Genomic DNA, 20,422 nt, shown 5'->3' on the forward strand with positions numbered 1-20,422 from the left:
TGGGTGCTATTTGAAAATAAAAATCCTAAAAGCTCATTAACCCTTTAAGGACCATGCCTCATTTTCCAAATCTGACCAGCGTCACTTTGTTGTAACTCTGGAACGTTTTAACATATCCCAGTGATTCTGAGTTTTTTCATGACATGTTGTACTTCATGTTAGTGATAAATTTTGGTTGGTATTTTCATAAATAAACGCAAATCATATTGAAAATTTGACAAAGTGAACATTTCGTAATTTTCAAACTTTACATTTTTATGCCATTAAATCACATGGTTATACCGCACACAAAATAGTTAATAAATAACATTTCCCATATGTCTACTTTACATCGGCATCATTTTTGAAACCTAATTTCTTTTGTTAGTAGGTTAGAAGGGTTTAAAGTTTATCAGCAATTTCTCATTTTTCCAACCAAATGTGATGTGGTCCCTAAAAGATATGAATTTGTAAATTTGAAGTGATTTTGAGGGGTCTATATGACAGAAAAGACCCAAAGTGACACCATTCTAAAAACTGCACCCACCCCTCAAGGTGCTTAAAACCACATTCAAGAAGTTTAATTCCTGTAGAGAATGTGAAGGGTTAATAAAGGAATGTGGAAGGAAAAACTTTCTTTTTTGTGAGAAAAAAGAAGTTACTTTAGCCCCAAATTTATTTTCAACAAAGTAACAGGAGAAGATGGACCTCAAAAATTTGTTGTGCAATTTCTCCCGAGAACAACAAAATGTTACTTTCGCCCCCAATTTTGTTATGGAAATCCACTGTTTGGGTGCCCGACAGGGCTCTGAAGGGAAGGAGCACTGTTTTTTACTTTTTGAAAGCATTTGGCGGGCCCCTGATGTGCCTAAACAGTAGAAACTCCCCACAAGTGACCCCATTTTGGAAACTAGACCCCTCAAGGAATTTTAGCTACATGTGTTGTGAGCACTCAGGTGCTTCCCAGACATTTAGAACGTTGAGCTGTGCAAATAAAATCATTTTGTAGCACAAAAATGCTGTTAGCCCCAAATTTTTCAATTTTACAAGAGTAACGGGAAAAAACTGATCCATACAATGCGTTGTGCAATTTCTCCTGAGCAGTTTTCCACCACATATGGGGTATCTGTGTACTGTTTTGGTGCATGGCAGGGCTCGGAACATAAGGAGTGCCATTTGACTTTTGGAGTGCAAAATTGTCTGGAGTAGATGGTGAACTACTTTTTAGGAACAGTGGAAAGCTCAGAAGGGAAGGAGCGCAGATTTGATTAGAATGGTTTACAGGTGACATGTCAGGATAGCAGTAACCCATTTTATAATCCATCTCTTAATGAAATCATCTAGGGGTGCAGTGATCATATTGACACTATGTGTTTCACAAAATTTTATATCCTTGAGCAGTAAAGAAAAAAATAAATTTTGAACACTATAATAATTTAGTCCTGGATTTTACATTTTCACAGCGAGAAATAGGTAAAAATTACCACTTTATTTGTTACACAATGTCTTGAACTAGGCAATACCCAATAAGTGACTGTACAGTACAGTCTGGCCACATGGCGAGACTCTGGAGGGACGAGCGCTATTTGACTCTGTAAGAATACATTTTCGTGTAATAGGTTATATGGAATCTGCAAAGAGCCCCTAAGTGCCAAAAGTGCAGAATCCCCCTCAATTGACCCTAATTTGAAAATTATCTCTGGGAATTTTATCTACAGTTGTAGTGATTTGACTCCTCGGGTGTTTTTCAGAAACGATCAACAATGGATGTGGCTAAGTGAAAAAGTAAATATGCTGATGTAGTGCCCGTACAGTGTGCCCCGCTCGTGCTTCTGGAGTAACACACCCCCATTGGGGTTTACATCTAAATCTGCTAAATACGGGATTCGGATGAAACCCCTGAGGGAGCCATTCACTAATGGGGCAGTACAGTTACTTTGGATTCCATTTGGCGGTATCTGGCTTTTCAAAGGTGCACAAAACTGTGGCCGGTCACACTGTTATGCATGCCTAAAAAAAACGACACTGCCGGATCACAGGTCAGGTGGCATCCAGTGTCTCAATCTGCCTCCATTATAGGGAATCTTCCGCTGGGAGTTCTGTCTGAATCACGTATTTCAGAGATTTACATGGAAACCCTGGTGTAAGTGCTCAGCGCACAGCGCTGGATAAATGTGAGCTGAGCCTTACTGCGATCAATGAATAAATCAACAGTGTTATTTTAACACTGTTCCTTGGACTTAACTTTGCAGTTCTGGTGCTTTTTTTTTCTCTAGATCAGTGGTTCTTAACCGGGGTTCTATCGAACCCTAGGGGTTTGGTGAGTCGGTCTCAGGGGTTCGGCGGAGCCTCCGCCACGGAGGTCAAGACACACCCGAATCATTAAGTAAATTCGTGATGACGTGCCCCGCTTGGCCATCACTTGCTGCAGATGATCACGTTACATTAATTGGCCAATCAGTGCTGCGGGGAATTTAGTGTGCTCAGTAGTCACCGTGTGACTGTCGTAGTCGTACGTTGTGTGGTTTCTTTCTTAATATTTTAATCCATACTAACTATGTCGAGCAAAAAATGAAAAGGGGTCGGACGAATATGTACAACATGGATTCACATGTATCACGGAACGTGATGGGAGTCAGCATTCTATCTGCATTATTTGCAATGCCAAGTTGAGCAACTCTAGTCTCGCACCGGCAAAACTGAAGGAACACTTCTTGAAGCTGCATGGAGATGAGGAATACAAGAACACAACGCTTGCTGAATTCAAGATGAAAAGAGCCAGATTTGATGAAAGGGCCAGTCTGCCTGCTCTTGGATTTGTACCCGTGAACAAACCGATCCTCACCGCATCGTACGAAGTTGCTTACCTGATCGCAAAGCAGGGCAAGCCGCACACCATCGGTGAAACACTCATAAAACCAGCAGAGTTAAAGATGGCGAATCTGATACTCGGAACAGCGGCCGAAGGTAAACTATCCCAAATTCCTCTTTCAAATGACACCATCAGTGACAGAATAGAGTGCATGAGTAAAGACATCTTGGCTCAAGTAGTCGCAGATCTAATTTCAAGTCCGGCAAAATTCAGCCTTCAACTTGACGAGACCACAGACGTTTCTAATCTAAGCCAGTTTGCTGCTTTCATGCGCTATGTGAAAGACAACATGATAAAAGAAGAGTTTTTATTTTGTAAGCCTCTTACAAAAACTAAGGCAGCCGATGTGAAGAAGCTTGTGGATGACTTCCTCAGAGACAACAATCTTTCATGGGATATGGTTTCTGCAGTTTGTACGGACGGAGCTCCAGTCATGCTGGGAAGAAAGTCTGGTTTTGGTGCGCTAGTAACACATCATTGTTACGCATTGTATTCTGCACAGGCATGCGTTGGCAACAAAAACCTTACCTCCAAAAATGTCAGAAGTATTAAAAACTGTAGTGGAATGTGTGAACTATGTGCGAAATAGTCCTCTGAGGCACCGCATCTTCAGTGAGCTGTGTAAAGAAATAGGCTCTGAATTCGAGGTACTCCTGTACCATTCTAATGTTCGGTGGTTATCCCGGGGACAAGTGCTGAATCGTGTTTTTGCCATGCGTGTGGAATTAGCCCTGTTTTTGCAAGAGCACCAACATTGTCATGCAGATTGCTTCAAAAATCCTGAGTTCATTCTCATTTTAGCGTACATGGCTGATATATTTGCAGCTCTAAATCATCTCAATCAGCAGATGCAGGGTGGTGGAGTCAACATCATGGAAGCAGAAGAAAACCTGAAGGCTTTTCAAAAAAAACTACTCTTATGGAAATGACGAACAGAGAACAATAACTTCGCAAACTTTCCCCTTCTGGACGACTGTGTAAGTAAGATCGAAGATGTGTCTGGAATCGGAGACATTTCTGTATCCATGGAACTGAAGCAAACAATTGCCACGCACTTAGATGAGCTTGCAAAGTCTCTCGACGGATATTTCCCTACAAGAGAGTCATATTCAGCATGAGTGAGACAGCCGTTCACGTTTGCTGTTGAGACACCAGATGTCAATTATGAATACCTCGACGAAATCATTGAAATTCAGCAGAGCCAGGTTCAACAGCAACTCTTCAGAACAACAACACTCTCAACGTTTTGGTGTCGACAGTTGGAAAAGTACCCAATTATTGCTAAGAAAACCCTGGAATTTTTTATACCATTTTTTACAACATATCTCTGCAAACAATCCTTTTTGAGGATTCTGGACATAAAAACAAAGAAAAGGAACAGACTTTGCTGTGAAAATGACATGAGAGTAGCACTTGCCAAGGTGAAGCCACATATATCTGAACTGGTCTCTCAAAAACAACAGCAGAAGTCACACTGATTTGCAGGTATGTAATTTGTTGTGAGTTCATGCACTGTGTTGGTTTTGTTCTTTGATCAAGGTGATGTTCATGCACGGTTCATTTTGTGTACCAGTAAAAAACATATACCTATGTCTTGAATTTGGAAAAAAATCATATTTGATTTATCAATAAAGGAGGGTTCGGTGAATGTGCATTTGAAACTGGTGGGTTCGGTACCTCAAACAAGGTTAAGAACCACTGCTCTAGATGCTTTTATGTGAAGCAAAAAAAAGTAAAGTACAGCTACTTTTTTTTTTTAAATTGCAGAATCAAAACTTTTCTGTATCCTAAAAAACACATTTTAAAATGTTGCTTCACATCTCCACCAAAAAAAGCATTAAATTAAAGGGAAAAAGCCTAAAAAATAAAAGTACAGCAAAAACCAGATGGTTATTGGGTTGTTTGCTGTGGGCACATGTGGGAAAACAAAAATGCAATATATGCAACATGTGAAAACTACTTTACAGACACACAAAAGCAAGATGTCATATAATGAAGCTTATATGAAAATGATAGTTCTGGTTGCTACGACTGAAGGAACAAAAAATAAATCCTCAGGTCCCAACTAGAGATGAGCAGGATGCACAGATGACGTCGCGCCAGCTATGGGTGATCATAAGCCGCGCCAGGGACGCCAAAAGGTAAGAGGTTCGCGAGTCTCCTGTCAAGCTGCCAGGCACCACTGAGCTGGACACTGGACCAGAGTCCCGTGAATCGATCCATTCATCTCTAGTCCCAACTGTCCTGGATTTGGGTCTACTATGCACTGTAGTCTCGGGCACCTGCTCAATGTCCCTCTGACATCTCCTCTTGCCAGGGTAGAAAGAAATGGTAAATGGGTGTGGCCAATGGCGCGGTTTGACCCTCTTTCTGTTCTATAAAAGTTGGGAGGTATGATGAACCTCATTGTTATGCCTTATAATATTATAGGCAAGGTTTAGAAGGTATAAAACTGGGGGCAGGTTCCCTTTAAATGGGGACGCAACACTTGCCTCATAAAGTGAGGGAGCTGCTGCCTGTACACTGTGTTCCAAATTATTATGCAAATAATATTTTCTCAGATTTTCCCAAATTACCTATATGAATTGCAGTCATTGTAATTTTCCAGTCAAATAAACTATTAGAGTACAATTGAAAGGTTTTTGTACAAACTGCCTATGATAACAGTGTAATTTAAAAAAAATAAAAAACTCAAACTGCACTCAAAATGCATGTTCCAAATTATTATGCACAGCAGAGTTTTCAACCTTTTCATTTTAATAAAGAACAAAAAAATGGTCATTTTTGAAATTATAAGCATTAGCAGGTTATTACAAACTGAAATCAAACAGTTTTCAACTCAAAACTTTATTCTAGGTGATGTTACATTTGCACATTTGATGATGCTCCAGAGGTTCTCAATGGGGTTGAGGTCAGGGGAGCATGGGTGCAACACCATAAGTTTGTCCCCTTTTATGCCCATAGCAGCCAGAGATGCAGATGTGTTATGTGCAGCATGAGACGGGGCATTATCATGCATGAAAATGATCTTGCTGCGGAATGCACGGTTCTTCTTCTTGAACCACGGAAGGAAGTGCTGTTTGAGAAACTCAACATACATTATGGAGTTCATCTTTACCCCTTCAGGGATCCTAAAGGGGCCGACAATCTCTCTCCCCATGATTCCAGCCCAAAACATTACTCCACCTCCTCCTTGTTAGCGCCGTAGCCGTGTTTGCATGGGGTGTCCATCAACCAGCCATCCTCCACTCCATCCATCTGGACCATTGAGATCATTTCATGCATGATAATGCCCCGTCTCATGCTGCACATAACACATCTGCATCTCTGGCTGCTATGGGCATAAAAGGGGACAAACTTATGGTGTGGCACCCATGCTCCCCTGACCTCTACCCCATTCAGAACCTCTGGAGCATCATCAAAAGGAGTGTCTATGATGGCGGGAGGCAGTTCACATCTAAGCAACAGCTCTGGGAGAGTATTCTGTCCTCATGCAAAACAATTGAAGCAGAAACCATCCAAAACCTGACAAATTCAATGGACGAGAGAGTTCAGAAGCTCCTTTCGAACAAGGGGTCCTATGTGCAAATGTAACATCACCTAGAATAAAGTTTTGAGTTGAAAACTGTTTGATTTCAGTTTGTAATAACCTGCTAATGCTTATAATTTCAAAAATGACCATTTTTTTGTTCTTTATTAAAATGAAAAGGTTGAAAACTCTGCTGTGCATAATAATTTGGAACATGCATTTTGAGTGCAGTTTGAGTTTTTTATTTTTTAAAAAATATACTGTTATCATAGGCAGTTTGTACAAAAACCTTTCAATTGTACTCTAATAGTTATTTGACTGGAAAATTACAATGACTGCAATTCATATAGGTAATTTGGGAAAATCTGAGAAAATATTATTTGCATAATAAGTTGGAACACAGTGTATATACTGCAGATACAATCTTCAGCAATGAGAAATGGCCATACTACTGGCTCCACAACTGATCCATTCTCTACTGCACGTCCCAAACCAATCCTACCGCGTAAACACTGATTTAATGTCTGGGCCTGCGGAGGAGGAGGCCTGCTGGCGCCAGATCAATTTTAAACTGAAGGTGCATCCTTTGACACATCTCCATTTCAGCACTGTTAGGCGCAAAAAGCCACCATCTCCCTGCCCCACGCTTTACATATACAAGCCTATTAGAAGCCCTCATCTGCAGAGAACTCCAGCATAACGTTGCGTGATGTAATTACGGGTTCATTCAGATATTCATTTTTTTTTTTGTATGAGAAAAATGGTCCTAGTTTTATCAGGGATTTTGTTCAGAATTTCATCAGATTTTAATCAGTTTTGCCCGAGTTTCATCAGTTTTTCTCAGATGAAAAAAAGTTTCTCTACCTTCTCCTATCTAGCAGTCCTCGACCCATAGACCGGCATTACTGGTTTTAATCTGACACTCGGATTATTATTGAACATGTCTCCATAATTTTGCATGGACTACTTAGTCCGCAAAAAGAGAAAATATTCACATGTGAGCAGCCCTATTAACTATACTAGGGACGAGTTCTATCTATGAGAAACCTGGATAGAACCCATATGTGAAAAATAAGTCTACCAATGGGGATCTTTCTTCCTTTTTTTTTTTTTTTGACCCCTTACTTCCCAAATTGCGGCAAGTATTAAATAATGTACAGAACTAATGTTATACTGTTTCATCTTAAACTTGTTCTGTTAGCATTTAAACACAAGATGGCGCCCTGATCTAACATTTCAAGGAAACTCCGCTTATGATTTGTGCCCACTATAAATAATACATTTGATAGAAATTCATTGTACACTACATTTACTGACTGCTTAGGTGAATATATTAGAATTGCATGTAAACCCTGCTGCAACAAACCTCTGTTTTATATCTTGGGTATTAGTAATACTTTTCAGCATAATGAACTTAAATGATTTTTTGACTTGAGGGACCTATTATCATTAAAAAGAATGTATCATCAAAAATTATTTTTCTTAATTAGAAAACCGTATAATTAATAAGCACTAAAAATTTGTACAACGTGGTATTTAAAACAAAAATTTGAATTGTTTTCAGTTTTTAAAAAATGTGAATATTTTTTCCTCTGTTAGCCACTAGAGGGAGCAAATGTTCCAATCAGAATAGGAAAGCAACTCGAATAATGATTGCTGTAAATGTTGGCACACTATACAGATGTGCAAATTGCCTCTTCAGAGAAAAAGAGGACTTGATCTCTATAGCGCCACCTATTGGAAACAGCAATCCTCTACAAGTCACAATCAACCCAAGTCGTGCAATATGACTTAGGATAAAAGCCAAATCAGAATCTCAATTTGCAGACACAGTGTTTTGGGCTGTTGGCCCTCATCAGTGCAAAGTATGAGAACTGATTTGGCTAGATGAGAGGCTCTGGACTGACGTGAAAACCATGGAATGCCTCTTGTGCCTCATGCCCAGGAATAAGATATGGACATATAGTATTATGAGTAGTGTTGAGCGATACCTTCCGATATCGGGAAATATCGGATCGGATTGGATCGGACCGATACCGAAAAAGTATCGGATATCGCCGATTCCGATACCGGAAACCAATGCAAGTCAGTGGGACACAAATATCGGAATGAAAATAAACCCTTTCTTTCCTTGTAGGTTAATTCTACATGAAGGAAAACAACTAAGAATAATGTAGAATGTATTGGGGGAGGTGGGGGAGACAATAAAGGCATAGAGGTTTAGCCCAATCAAATGGAATAGCAGGAATTAATATTTTTTTTAAGACGTTCTGAGTTACGGAAATATTGACTATGTTAAGTATTTTTATATTTTGTCAGATATTTATGTTTCACTACTTCCATGCTCTTCACCTTTTTTACTTCTCCCACACTTTCTCCTTCATCATCCTCAGCATCTTTTTCATCCACTTCTTCTTCACCTTCTGCATCTTCTTCTTCTTCACCTTCTTCGTATTATTCTTTTTTTTACATTCTTCATATTCTACTTCTTCATCTTCTTTATATTCTTCTTCTTCATCATATTCTTATTTGTGGCAGGCATTCCTGTAGTTGTTATCTATAAAAGGTTGGACATTGCACCTTTCGTTCTGCCCGTCACAAAAGATTTACAACAGGATTTGTCCGCGTTCAGTTTGGCCTGCAGCAGCAGGTCTTTTCCAGGGGCACCACGAGGAGGAACGGACTCACCCCCATACACTGTTTAGTCATCTTCTGCTTATAATTTAGATATTATCTTTTGCTCTGATTTTTAGTCTTATGCTTAATGTTCTTCCGCTTTTTGTTCTGCAGCTTCTTGTATTTCTGCTTCTTGGTTTTCTGTCTCTTGTTCTTCTGTATCTTGGTGCTTGTCTTCTCTTCTTTGTCCTCTTGGTCAACTTCTTCAGGGTCATCTTCTTGATCTTCTTCGGGGTGGTCTTCAGGGTCGTCGTCTTCGGGGGTCCTCGTCTTCGGGGTCCTCGTCTTCTTCGGGTTGGTCTTCTGGGTCCTCGTCTTCAGGGTCCTCGTCTTCTTCTGGGTGGTCTTCAGGGTCCTCGTCTTCTTCGGGGTGGTCTTCAGGGTCCTCGTCTTCTTCGGGGTGGTCTTCAGGGTCCTCATCTTCAGGGTCGTCGTCTTCGGGGTCCTCGTCTTCTTAGGGTTGGTCTTCAGGGTCCTCGTCTTCAGGGTCCTCGTCAGGGAGATCTAGAGTGATTACCAAGAACCATTTCAAAAAGCTTGAACTTGGAAATGTAGCAGAAGGTACAAGAAAGCTGAGGAACTACCGAGGACCAGCTGACGGTACTGGAACCCGGATGGGTAGCAGAAGGTACAAGAGCCAATGGAACTGCCGAAGACCAGCTGACGGTACTGGAACTCGGTTACTAAGCAGGAGGTACCTGTGCCAGAAAGCACTACCAAGGACCAGCAGACGTTGGTGGAACTTGGATACCGAGAAGGAGGCACCTAATCCAAAGGCACTGCCGAGAACCAGCTGACGGTACTGGAACCCGGATGGGTAGCAGAAGATAACCATGTAAAAAAAAGTTCAAGGCCGCGAGCCGGCCGCAGTTACCAAAACCCACAGTCCTACAGGGGGTGCTTGTCCTATTGGCACTATGGAACCAGCCTTCATTGCCAGATCCCGCAGCCCACATAGGAGTCACTTAAACTGCAGGCACCATAGAGTCGGCTAACCCGACCGCAACACGACAGGACAACGCATTGGAGGCAAAGTGACGTTGACACTACTCGGAAACAGCTGGCGTGCTGGAACCAGGCTGGGCAGGAGGGAGTACCCATGCCAAAGTCACTGCCGAGAACCAGCTGACGGTACTGGAACCCGGATGGGTAGTAGAAGGTACAAGAGCAAATGGAACTACCGAGGACCAGCTGACGGTACTGGAACCCGGATGGGCAGCAGAAGGTACAAGAGCCAATGGAACTGCCGAAGACCAGCTGACGGTACTGGAACTCGGTTACTAAGCAGGAGGTACCTGTGCCAGAAAGCACTACTAAGGACCAGCAGACGTTGGTGGAACTTGGATACCGAGAAGGAGGCACCTAATCCAAAGGCACTGCCGAGTACCAGCTGACGGTACTGGAACCCGGATGGGCAGCAGAAGGTACCCATGTAAAAAAAAGTTCAAGGCCACGAGCCGGCCGCAGTTACCAAAACCCACAGTCCTACAGGGGGTGCTTGTCCTATTGGCACTATGGAACCAGCCTTCATTGCCAGATCCTGCAGCCCACATAGGAGTTACCTAAACTGCAGGCACCATAGAGTCGGCTAACCCGATCGCAACACGACAGGACAACGCATTGGAGGCAAAGTGACGTTGACACTACCCGGAAACAGCTGGCGTGCTGGAACCAGGCTGGGCAGGAGGGAGTACCCATGCCAAAGTCACTGCCGAGAACCAGCTGACGGTACTGGAACCCGGATGGGTAGTAGAAGGTACAAGAGCAAATGGAACTACCGAGGACCAGCTGACGGTACTGGAACCCGAATGGGCAGCAGAAGGTACAAGAGCCAATGGAACTGCCGAAGACCAGCTGACGGTACTGGAACTCGGTTACTAAGCAGGAGGTACCTGTGCCAGAAAGCACTACCAAGGACCAGCAGACGTTGGTGGAACTTGGATACCGAGAAGGAGGCACCTAATCCAAAGGCACTGCCGAGAACCAGCTGACGGTACTGGAACCCGGATGGGTAGCAGAAGATAACCATGTAAAAAAAAGTTCAAGGCCGCGAGCCGGCCACAGTTACCAAAACCCACAGTCCTACAGGGGGTGCTTGTCCTATTGGCACTATGGAACCAGCCTTCATTGCCAGATCCCACAGCCCACAAAGGAGTCACTTAAACTGCAGGCACCATAGAGTCGGCTAACCCGACCGCAACACGACAGGACAACGCATTGGAGGCAAAGTGACGTTGACACTACTCGGAAAGAGCTGGCATGCTGGAACCAGGCTGGGCAGGAGGGAGTACCCATGCCAAAGTCACTGCCGAGAACCAGCTGACGGTACTGGAACCCGGATGGGTAGTAGAAGGTACAAGAGCAAATGGAACTACCGAGGACCAGCTGACGGTACTGGAACCCGGATGGGCAGCAGAAGGTACAAGAGCCAATGGAACTGCCGAAGACCAGCTGACGGTACTGGAACTCGGTTACTAAGCAGGAGGTACCTGTGCCAGAAAGCACTACTAAGGACCAGCAGACGTTGGTGGAACTTGGATACCGAGAAGGAGGCACCTAATCCAAAGGCACTGCCGAGTACCAGCTGACGGTACTGGAACCCGGATGGGCAGCAGAAGGTACCCATGTAAAAAAAAGTTCAAGGCCACGAGCCGGCCGCAGTTACCAAAACCCACAGTCCTACAGGGGGTGCTTGTCCTATTGGCACTATGGAACCAGCCTTCATTGCCAGATCCTGCAGCCCACATAGGAGTCACCTAAACTGCAGGCACCATAGAGTCGGCTAACCCGATCGCAACATGACAGGACAACGCATTGGAGGCAAAGTGACGTTGACACTACCCGGAAACAGCTGGCGTGCTGGAACCAGGCTGGGCAGGAGGGAGTACCCATGGGTAGCAGAAGGTACAAGAGCCAATGGAACTGCCGAAGACCAGCTGACGGTACTGGAACTCAGTTACTAAGCAGGAGGTACCTGTGCCAGAAAGCCCTACCAAGGACCAGCAGACGTTGGTGGAACTTGGATACCGAGAAGGAGGCACCTAATCCAAAGGCACTGCCGAGAACCAGCTGGCGGTGCTGGAACCCAGGGTAAATACTAAAAACAGAGTGGAGCCAGAGGTGTAATTGGAGCAAGTTTTAAATCAGTAGTACAGTGGATGTGGACAAAGCAGGAGAATTTGCCGGACACACAGCAGGGGAACAGCTGACGTTACTGAACCCCAATAACACTGGAGCAAGCGTTGACTGTGCAGACGACACTTCTGAGCAGCAACTAGCGGTATTGGAGCCCAGGGTAAATACTAAAAACAGAGGAGCCAGAGGTGTAATTGGAGCAACTTTAAAATCTGTAGTAGTGAGAATGTGGACAGAGCAGGAGAAATTGCCGTCCGCACAGCAGGGGAACAGCTGACGTTACTGAACCCCAATAACATGGCAGCAAGTGTTGACTGTGCAGACGACACTTCCGAGCGCCAACTGGCGGTGTTGGAGCTCAGGGATAATACTGAAAACAGAGGAGCCAGAGGTGTATTTGGAGGAGATTTTAAATCAGTAGTACAGTGGATGTGGACAGAGCAGGAGAAATTGCCGTCCGCACAGCAGGGGAACAGCTGACGTTACCGAACCCCAATAACACGGCAGCAAGTGTTGACTGTGCAGACGGCACTTCCGAGTGCCAACTGGCGGTGTTGGAGCTCAGGGATAATACTGAAAACAGAGGAGCCAGAGGTGTAATTGGAGAAACTTTAAAATCTGTAGTAGTGAGAATGTGGACAGAGCAGGAGAAATTGCCGTCCGCACAGCAGGGGAACAGCTGACGTTACTGAACCCCAATAACATGGCAGCAAGTGTTGACTGTGCAGACGGCACTTCCGAGCGCCAACTGGCGGTGTTGGAGCTCAGGGATAATACTGAAAATAGAGGAGCCAGAGGTGTATTTGGAGGAGGTTTTAAATCAGTAGTACAGTGGATGTGGACAGAGCAGGAGAAATTGCCGTCCGCACAGCAGGGGAACAGCTGACGTTACCGAACCCCAATAACACGGCAGCAAGTGTTGACTGTGCAGACGGCACTTCCGAGCGCCAACTGGTGGTGTTGGAGCTCAGGGATAATACTGAAAACAGAGGAGCCAGAGGTGTAATTGGAGCAACTTTAAAATCTGTAGTAGTGAGAATGTGGACAGAGCAGGAGAAATTGCCGTCCGCACAGCAGGGGAACAGCTGACGTTACTGAACCCCAATAACATGGCAGCAAGTGTTGACTGTGCAGACGGCACTTCCGAGCGCCAACTGGCGGTGTTGGAGCTCAGGGATAATACTGAAAACAGAGGAGCCAGAGGTGTATTTGGAGGAGGTTTTAAATCAGTAGTACAGTGGATGTTGACAGAGCAGGAGAAATTGCCGCTCGCACAGCAGGGGAACAGCTGACGTTACTGAACCCCAATAACACGGCAGCAAGTGTTGACTGTGCAGACGGCACTTCCGAGCGCCAACTGGCAGTGTTGGAGCTCAGGGATAATACTGAAAACAGAGGAGCCAGAAGTGTAATTGGAGCAACTTTAAAATCTGTAGTAGTGAGAATGTGGACAGAGCAGGAGAAATTGACGTCCGCACAGCAGGGGAACAGCTGACGTTACTGAACCCCAATGACACGGCAGCAAGTGTTGACTGTGCAGACGGCACTTCCGAGCGCCAACTGGCGGTGTTGGAGCTCAGGGATAATACTGAAAACAGAGGAGCCAGAGGTGTATTTGGAGGAGGTTTTAAATCAGTAGTACAGTGGATGTGGACAGAGCAGGAGAAATTGCCGTCTGCACAGCAGGGGAACAGCTGACGTTACTGAACCCCAATAACACGGCAGCAAGTGTTGACTGTGCAGACGGCACTTCCGAGCGCCAACTGGCAGTGTTGGAGCTCAGGGATAATACCGAAAACAGAGGAGCCAGAGGTGTAATTGGAGCAACTTTAAAATCTGTAGTAGTGAGAATGTGGACAGAGCAGGAGAAATTGCCGTCCGCACAGCAGGGGAACAGCTGACGTTACTGAACCCCAATAACATGGCAGCAAGTGTTGACTGTGCAGACAGCACTTCCGAGCGCCAACTGGCGGTGTTGGAGCTCAGGGATAATACTGAAAACAGAGGAGCCAGAGGTGTATTTGGAGGAGGTTTTAAATCAGTAGTACAGTGGATGTGGACAGAGCAGGAGAAATTGCCGTCCGCACAGCAGGGGAACAGCTGACGTTACTGAACCCCAATAACACGGCAGCAAGTGTTGACTGTGCAGACGGCACTTCCGAGCGCCAACTGGCGGTGTTGGAGCTCAGAGATAATACTGAAAACAGAGGAGCCAGAGGTGTATTTGGAGGAGGTTTTAAATCAGTAGTACAGTGGATGTGGACAGAGCAGGAGAAATTGCCGTCCGCACAGCAGGGGAACAGCTGACGTTACTGAACCCCAATGACACGGCAGCAAGTGTTGACTGTGCAGACGGCACTTCCGAGCGCCAACTGGCGGTGTTGGAGCTCAGGGATAATACTGAAAACAGAGGAGCCAGAGGTGTAATTGGAGCAACTTTAAAATCTGTAGTACTGAGAATGTGGACAGAGCAGGAGAAATTGCCGTCCGCACAGCAGGGGAACAGCTGACGTTACTGAACCCCAATAACATGGCAGCAAGTGTTGACTGTGCAGACGGCACTTCCGAGCGCCAACTGGCGGTGTTGGAGCTCAGGGATTACAGTTCAGGTGGTAGAAACATGAACAGAACAGGAGACCTGGATACTGTTGCCAACCAATTATTTATTCTGGAAGAGGACTGGCAAATTCATGAGAGATCCAGGCCTTGTTCATTTTGAGAAAAGTAAGCCGGTCAACGTTATCGGAGGATAGTCGCATGCGACGTTCTGTTAGTACACCACCTGCGGCACTAAAGACGCGTTCCGATAATACACTAGCAGTAGGGCAAGGTAGCACCTTCAATGCATACTGACTAAGCTCTGGCCATGTATCCAGCTTACAGACCCAAAACTTGAAGGGAGAAGAGACATCTGGGAGTACACTAAGAGGGCAAGACATGTAGTCTGTCACCATCTGACGGAAACGTTGCCTCCTGCTGACTGGAGCCGTCTGTGATGGTGTAGACGTTTGTGGCGGCGGGGACACAAAACTTTGCCACATTTCGACCATACTGGTCTTGCCTTGTGCTGAGGCGCTGCTTCTGCTCCCTCTTTGTGCAGAGCTTCCTCCACTGCCTCGACGCACTGAGCTGCTTTGTAAAGCACTAGCAGCACTGCTCTCGGTTGGAATGGAGAACATGATGGAATGCACCAGTGCGTCTTGGTACTCCCGCATTTTACGCTCCCGGTTCAACGGTGTTATGAGGCTTTGTAAGTTGTCCCGGTAGCGAGGATCTAGGAGGGTGGACACCCAATAATCAGCCGTGTTGAGAATGTGGGCGATGCGGCGGTCGTTTCTCAGGCACTGCAGCATGAAATCAACCATGTGCTGCAGACTGCCAACTGGCCAAGAAACGCTGTCCCCTGCTTGAGGCGTGATCTCTGCCTGCTCTGCATCACCCCACCCTCGCTCTAGATACTGACTACTAGAGCATTGTGTACCTCCCTCCTCTGGACAGATGTCTTCCTCATCCATTGACTCCTCCTCATCCTCCTCACAAATTGTCCCCTGCCTAGGCCTTTGTGAGGAACCACGTTGCGCAGACTGTAGAGAAGCAGATGGCATTTGTGACTCCTCATCCTCCACCTCTTCCAAAACCTCATCCCTTAGTGCTTGCAGTGTTTTTTCAAGCAGGCAGATAAGGGGGATAGTCATGCTGACTAGTGCATCATCTGCACTCGCCATCCGCGTGGAATAATCGAAGGCACGCAAAACGTGGCAAATGTCCTTCATAGAGGCCCACTCAGTGGTGGTGAAGTGTGAACGGCGCGCACTGCGACTTGTTTGCGCCTGCTGCAGCTGGTACTCCATTACTGCTGCCTGCTGCTCACACAACCACTCCAACATATGTAACGTTGAATTCCACCTGGTGGGTAGGTCACATATGATGCGATGTTCCGGAAGACGTAATCGGCGCTGCAGAGCTGCAATGCGTGATCTTGCATTGCTGGAACGCCGCAAGTGAGAGCACTCTATGCGGACCTTGTGAAGCAGTGCATCAAGATCTGGATAGTCCCTCAAAAAACTCTGTACGACCAAGTTGAGCACATGTGCCAGACATGGGATGTGAGTGAGGTTGCCTAGGCCCAGAGCTGCCACCAGATTTCGGCCATTGTCACACACTACCATGCCTGGCTGGAGATTCGCTGGCACAAACCACACGTCGCTCTGCTGCTTGATGGCATTCCAGAGCTCCTGCGCTGTGTGGCTTCGATTCCCCAAAGAAATTAATTTTAATACGGCCTGTTGACGTTTGGCCACGGCTGTGCTCATATCAGTCATCATAACAGGTAACCGTTCACGGGTCGATGTGGAGGTAGACCGTGACGGCTCCTGCAGCGCTGATTCAGAGGAACTGGAGTATGAGGAGGAGTCAATGTGTACAGACTGGATTCCTGCAATCCTTGGAGTTGGCAGAACACGTACAGCGCCACTCTCAAGATTTGTACCCAGCTCCACAACATTTACCCAATGGGCAGTGAGGGAAAGGTATCATCCCTGTCCATGCTTACTGGTCCACGCATCGGTGGTCAGGTGGACCTTGCTACTGACGGCGTTTTGTAGCGCATGTTTAATTTTTCCCTCCACATGATGTTGCAGGGCAGGGACGGCTTGCCTGCTGAAATAAAAGCGGCTGGGCACGTTGTATTGTGGGACTGCCAATGCCATAAAGTTACGGAATGTGTCAGTCTCCACCAGCCTGAATGATAGCATTTCAAGGGCCAGTAGTTTAGCAATGCCAGCATTCAGAGCCGGTGCTCGGGGGTGGTTTGCCGAGTATGGGCGCCTTTTCTCCCATGCCTGTGCTAACGATGGCTGTAGACTGGCCTGGGAGTGTGAGGATGACTGGGAAAGTGGTGCTGTGGGTGGAATTACACTGTGTCTCTGTACAACAGTGCCAGAGATTCTTCCATGGCGATCCTGTGAGGAAGCCGAACCAGCTGTGTGTGAGCTGGAGGAAGAGGCTACAACACGAGCTGAAGAGGTGGTAGGTGGCGCTGTAGGTTGGCCTAGGTCTTCAGTGTGTTTTTGTAACTCCACCACGTGCTTGGTCCGCACATGTTTCCACATATTTGTGGTATTGAGGTTGCTGACACTTTTCCCTCTTTTCACCTTCTGATTACACAGCTTGCATTTGACAAAGCAAATGTCATCTGCAACTGTGTCAAAAAAGGACCAGGCACTGCAAGTCTTGGGAGCGCCCGCTTTGGATTTTGGAAGAGCCATGCTCCTAATGGGTGCCGAAGTGGAGGCTACAGGCAACCAAGTCTGCCCCCTCCCTCTCCCTCCTTTTTGGGCTGTTCGGGGAATCTCTTCCTCAGAGCTGCTCCCACCACCTTCCTGTCCCTCACGCCATGATGGGTCAAGGACCTCATCATCTACACCACCCTCTTCAAACAACTGCTTCTCCTGGGTAGTCTCGACAGCACAGTACGCACCAGAAAGTGGCACCTGAGTCTCATCATCAGATGCGTACTGAGGTGTGCTGCTGACCATAGGCACTGGCCCACCCGCCTCTTCAGATTCAGAGAGACAAAACGGTTGCGCATCACTGCATACTACCTCTTCTTCAAATTCTCGAATTCTGCTTGGCTGGCCCCCTCTTTCCAAGCCAAGAGATTCAGAGAACAGAAGTAGAGATGGCTCCTGTCCAGGGCTCTCTGACTGCCTGGGCAATTTGGCAGGTGGTGAAGAGACAGATGGGTGCTCTTCAGTGGTCAGGACCTGAGAGGATCTGGAACTAATTGAAGTCGATGTGTTAGCTGCCATCCATCCGACAACGGCTTCAATTTGGTCCTCCCGCAACAGTGGGGTACGGCTAGCTCCTACAAAGCTGCGCATAAAGGACTGTTCCCTGGTAAAACTGGGGGATGCTGAGTCACTGGTGCCCGCAGCAGGCACAGAATCCCCACGTCCTCTCCCTGCAGGCACAGAATCCTCACGTCCTCTCCCTGCAGAAACTCCATGCCCACGCCCACGCCCACGACCACATGCCTTACTCCCTGCCTTCTTCATCTTGGTAGACTGATAAAGATAGGCAGAAAAGTACTAAGAGCTTAGTGTGCTTATTCCTGAACAGCTGCTAACAGGTATAAGAAACACTAGTTTTATAAAGTGTGGACTAGACTTTAATATGAGCTAATGTGGCCTACACAACTGTAAAGTGGAGTGTTTGGTGAACTTTATTTAGGTTTTTTTGGTCACAAAAAGACACTGGATGTGCCTAAAGATGTAATAACGATAGTATCACAAACTTTTTGCAGCTATTACAATGTAGGAAGGTAACCTACAATGCAATAGATGAGGCTACAAAAAATAGGCTAATACTAATCTGGCTGGGGCTGCAGGGCCCAATGCTGCAGAAAGGCTCCTCTAACTACTCCTATATAGTGTGTTTGGAACCAATTTAGCTGAATACGGATGGAACCACCACACTAATAGGAGAAATCAGGAAAAATTATGAATTGGCAAAAAAGGACAATGTATGAGGCAGTGACACACACTGAGTGCACTACAACCAGACGTGGTTGAAGCACACACTACAGGGTGAGCTGCACTCACACACCAGACCTTGCAGACAGCGGTGAACAGTACAGATGCAGAGCACTGTGCACTAGCGCTGCAAGACCAAAAAAATTTCTCTATCTACTCCTATATAGTGTGTTTGGAACCAATTTAGCTGAATACGGATGGAACCACCACACTAATAGGAGATATCAGGAAAAATTATGAATTGGCAAACAAAGGACAATGTATGAGGCAGTGACACACACTGAGTGCACTACAACCGGACGTGGTTGAAGCACACACTACAGGGTGAGCTGCACTCACACACCAGACCTTGCAGACAGCGGTGAACAGTACAGATGCAGAGCACTGTGCACTAGCGCTGCAAGACCAAAAAAATTTCTCTATCTACTCCTATATAGTGTGTTTGGAACCAATTTAGCTGAATACGGATGGAACCACCACACTAATAGGAGATATCAGGAAAAATTATGAATTGGTAAACAAGGACAATGTATGAGGCAGTGACACACACTGAGTGCACTACAACCAGACGTGGTTGAAGCACACACTACAGGGTGAGCTGCACTCACACACCAGACCTTGCAGACAGCGGTGAACAGTACAGATGCAGAGCACTGTGCACTAGCGCTGCAAGACCAAAAAATTTTCTCTATCTAATCCTATATAGTGTGTTTGGAACCAATTTAGCTGAATACGGATGGAACCACCACACTAATAGGAGATATCAGGAAAAATTATGAATTGGCAAAAAAGGACAATGTATGAGGCAGTGACACACACTGAGTGCACTACAACCAGACGTGGTTGAAGCACACACTACAGGGTGAGCTGCACTCACACACAGAGACCTTGCAGAAAGCGGTGAACAGCACAGAGAACTGTGCACTAGCACTGCAAGGCACAGCGATTTATAAAGTAGCTTGGGTAAAGCAGAATAGACCAAATAGGTAGCTAAAACTGTCCCTCAGAACAACAGCGTCCTATCCCTAACTGAATTCACAGCAGAGTGAGCTCAAAATGGCGGCGGCGGCTTTTATAGTGCATCATGACATCATTTCAGCAGCCAATCACAGCCATGCCATTAGTTAAGATGCCTACATGCCTAACAGGATGTGCCCACACTTCTTAGGATCCTCATTGGCTGAATAAAATGAAAATGGCTCATTGCATTATGAGAACTTCCGATTCCGGTATACGATATTGCAAAAGTATCGGAATTAAGTATCGGAATTCCGATACCGCGAATATCGGCCGATACCCGATATTTCAGTATCGGAATGCTCAACACTAATTATGAGCCCTCTATAAATCACCGGTGAGGCCATATCTAGAATATGGGATCCAGTTTTGGCTCCACATGCTAAAAAGGATATTGGGAAGTTAGTTCAAAGATGGGGAAATTAGATTATTACAAGGCATGGAAGGCATCTCATATGATGAGAGGTTGGAAAAGTTGGGCTTGTTTAGCTTAGAGGGGATCTCATTTTTATGTATAAATAAATGTGTGGTCAATACAAAGGACTGGCACATGACTTATTCCTTCCAAAGACCTTACAAAGGACCAAGGAACAATAATTATGTGTAGAGGAAAGATGATTCGGGCATCTAAATTGGAAAGGGTTGGTTACAGTTACAGCAGATTGTCTGTGGATTGCCAGA

At 45.8% G+C, this 20,422-nt stretch overlaps 1 long non-coding RNA gene across 1 annotated transcript in view; it reads left to right on the forward strand.

Annotated features, from left to right (window-relative positions):
* Positions 1–3,481: 3,481 nt before the first annotated feature.
* LOC141271073 (uncharacterized) overlaps positions 3,482–20,422 on the forward strand; it is a 228,725-nt gene continuing 211,784 nt past the window's right edge. The window contains exon 1 of the long non-coding RNA XR_012321820.1: positions 3,482–4,336. This is a non-coding gene — a long non-coding RNA (uncharacterized lncRNA). The remainder of the gene's footprint in view (positions 4,337–20,422) is intronic.

This window comes from Phyllobates terribilis, unplaced genomic scaffold (assembly GCF_046119375.1).
Source record: "Phyllobates terribilis strain yellow unplaced genomic scaffold, ASM4611937v1 Scaffold_5__5_contigs__length_657084704, whole genome shotgun sequence".
Lineage (NCBI taxonomy): Eukaryota > Metazoa > Chordata > Amphibia > Anura > Dendrobatidae > Phyllobates > Phyllobates terribilis.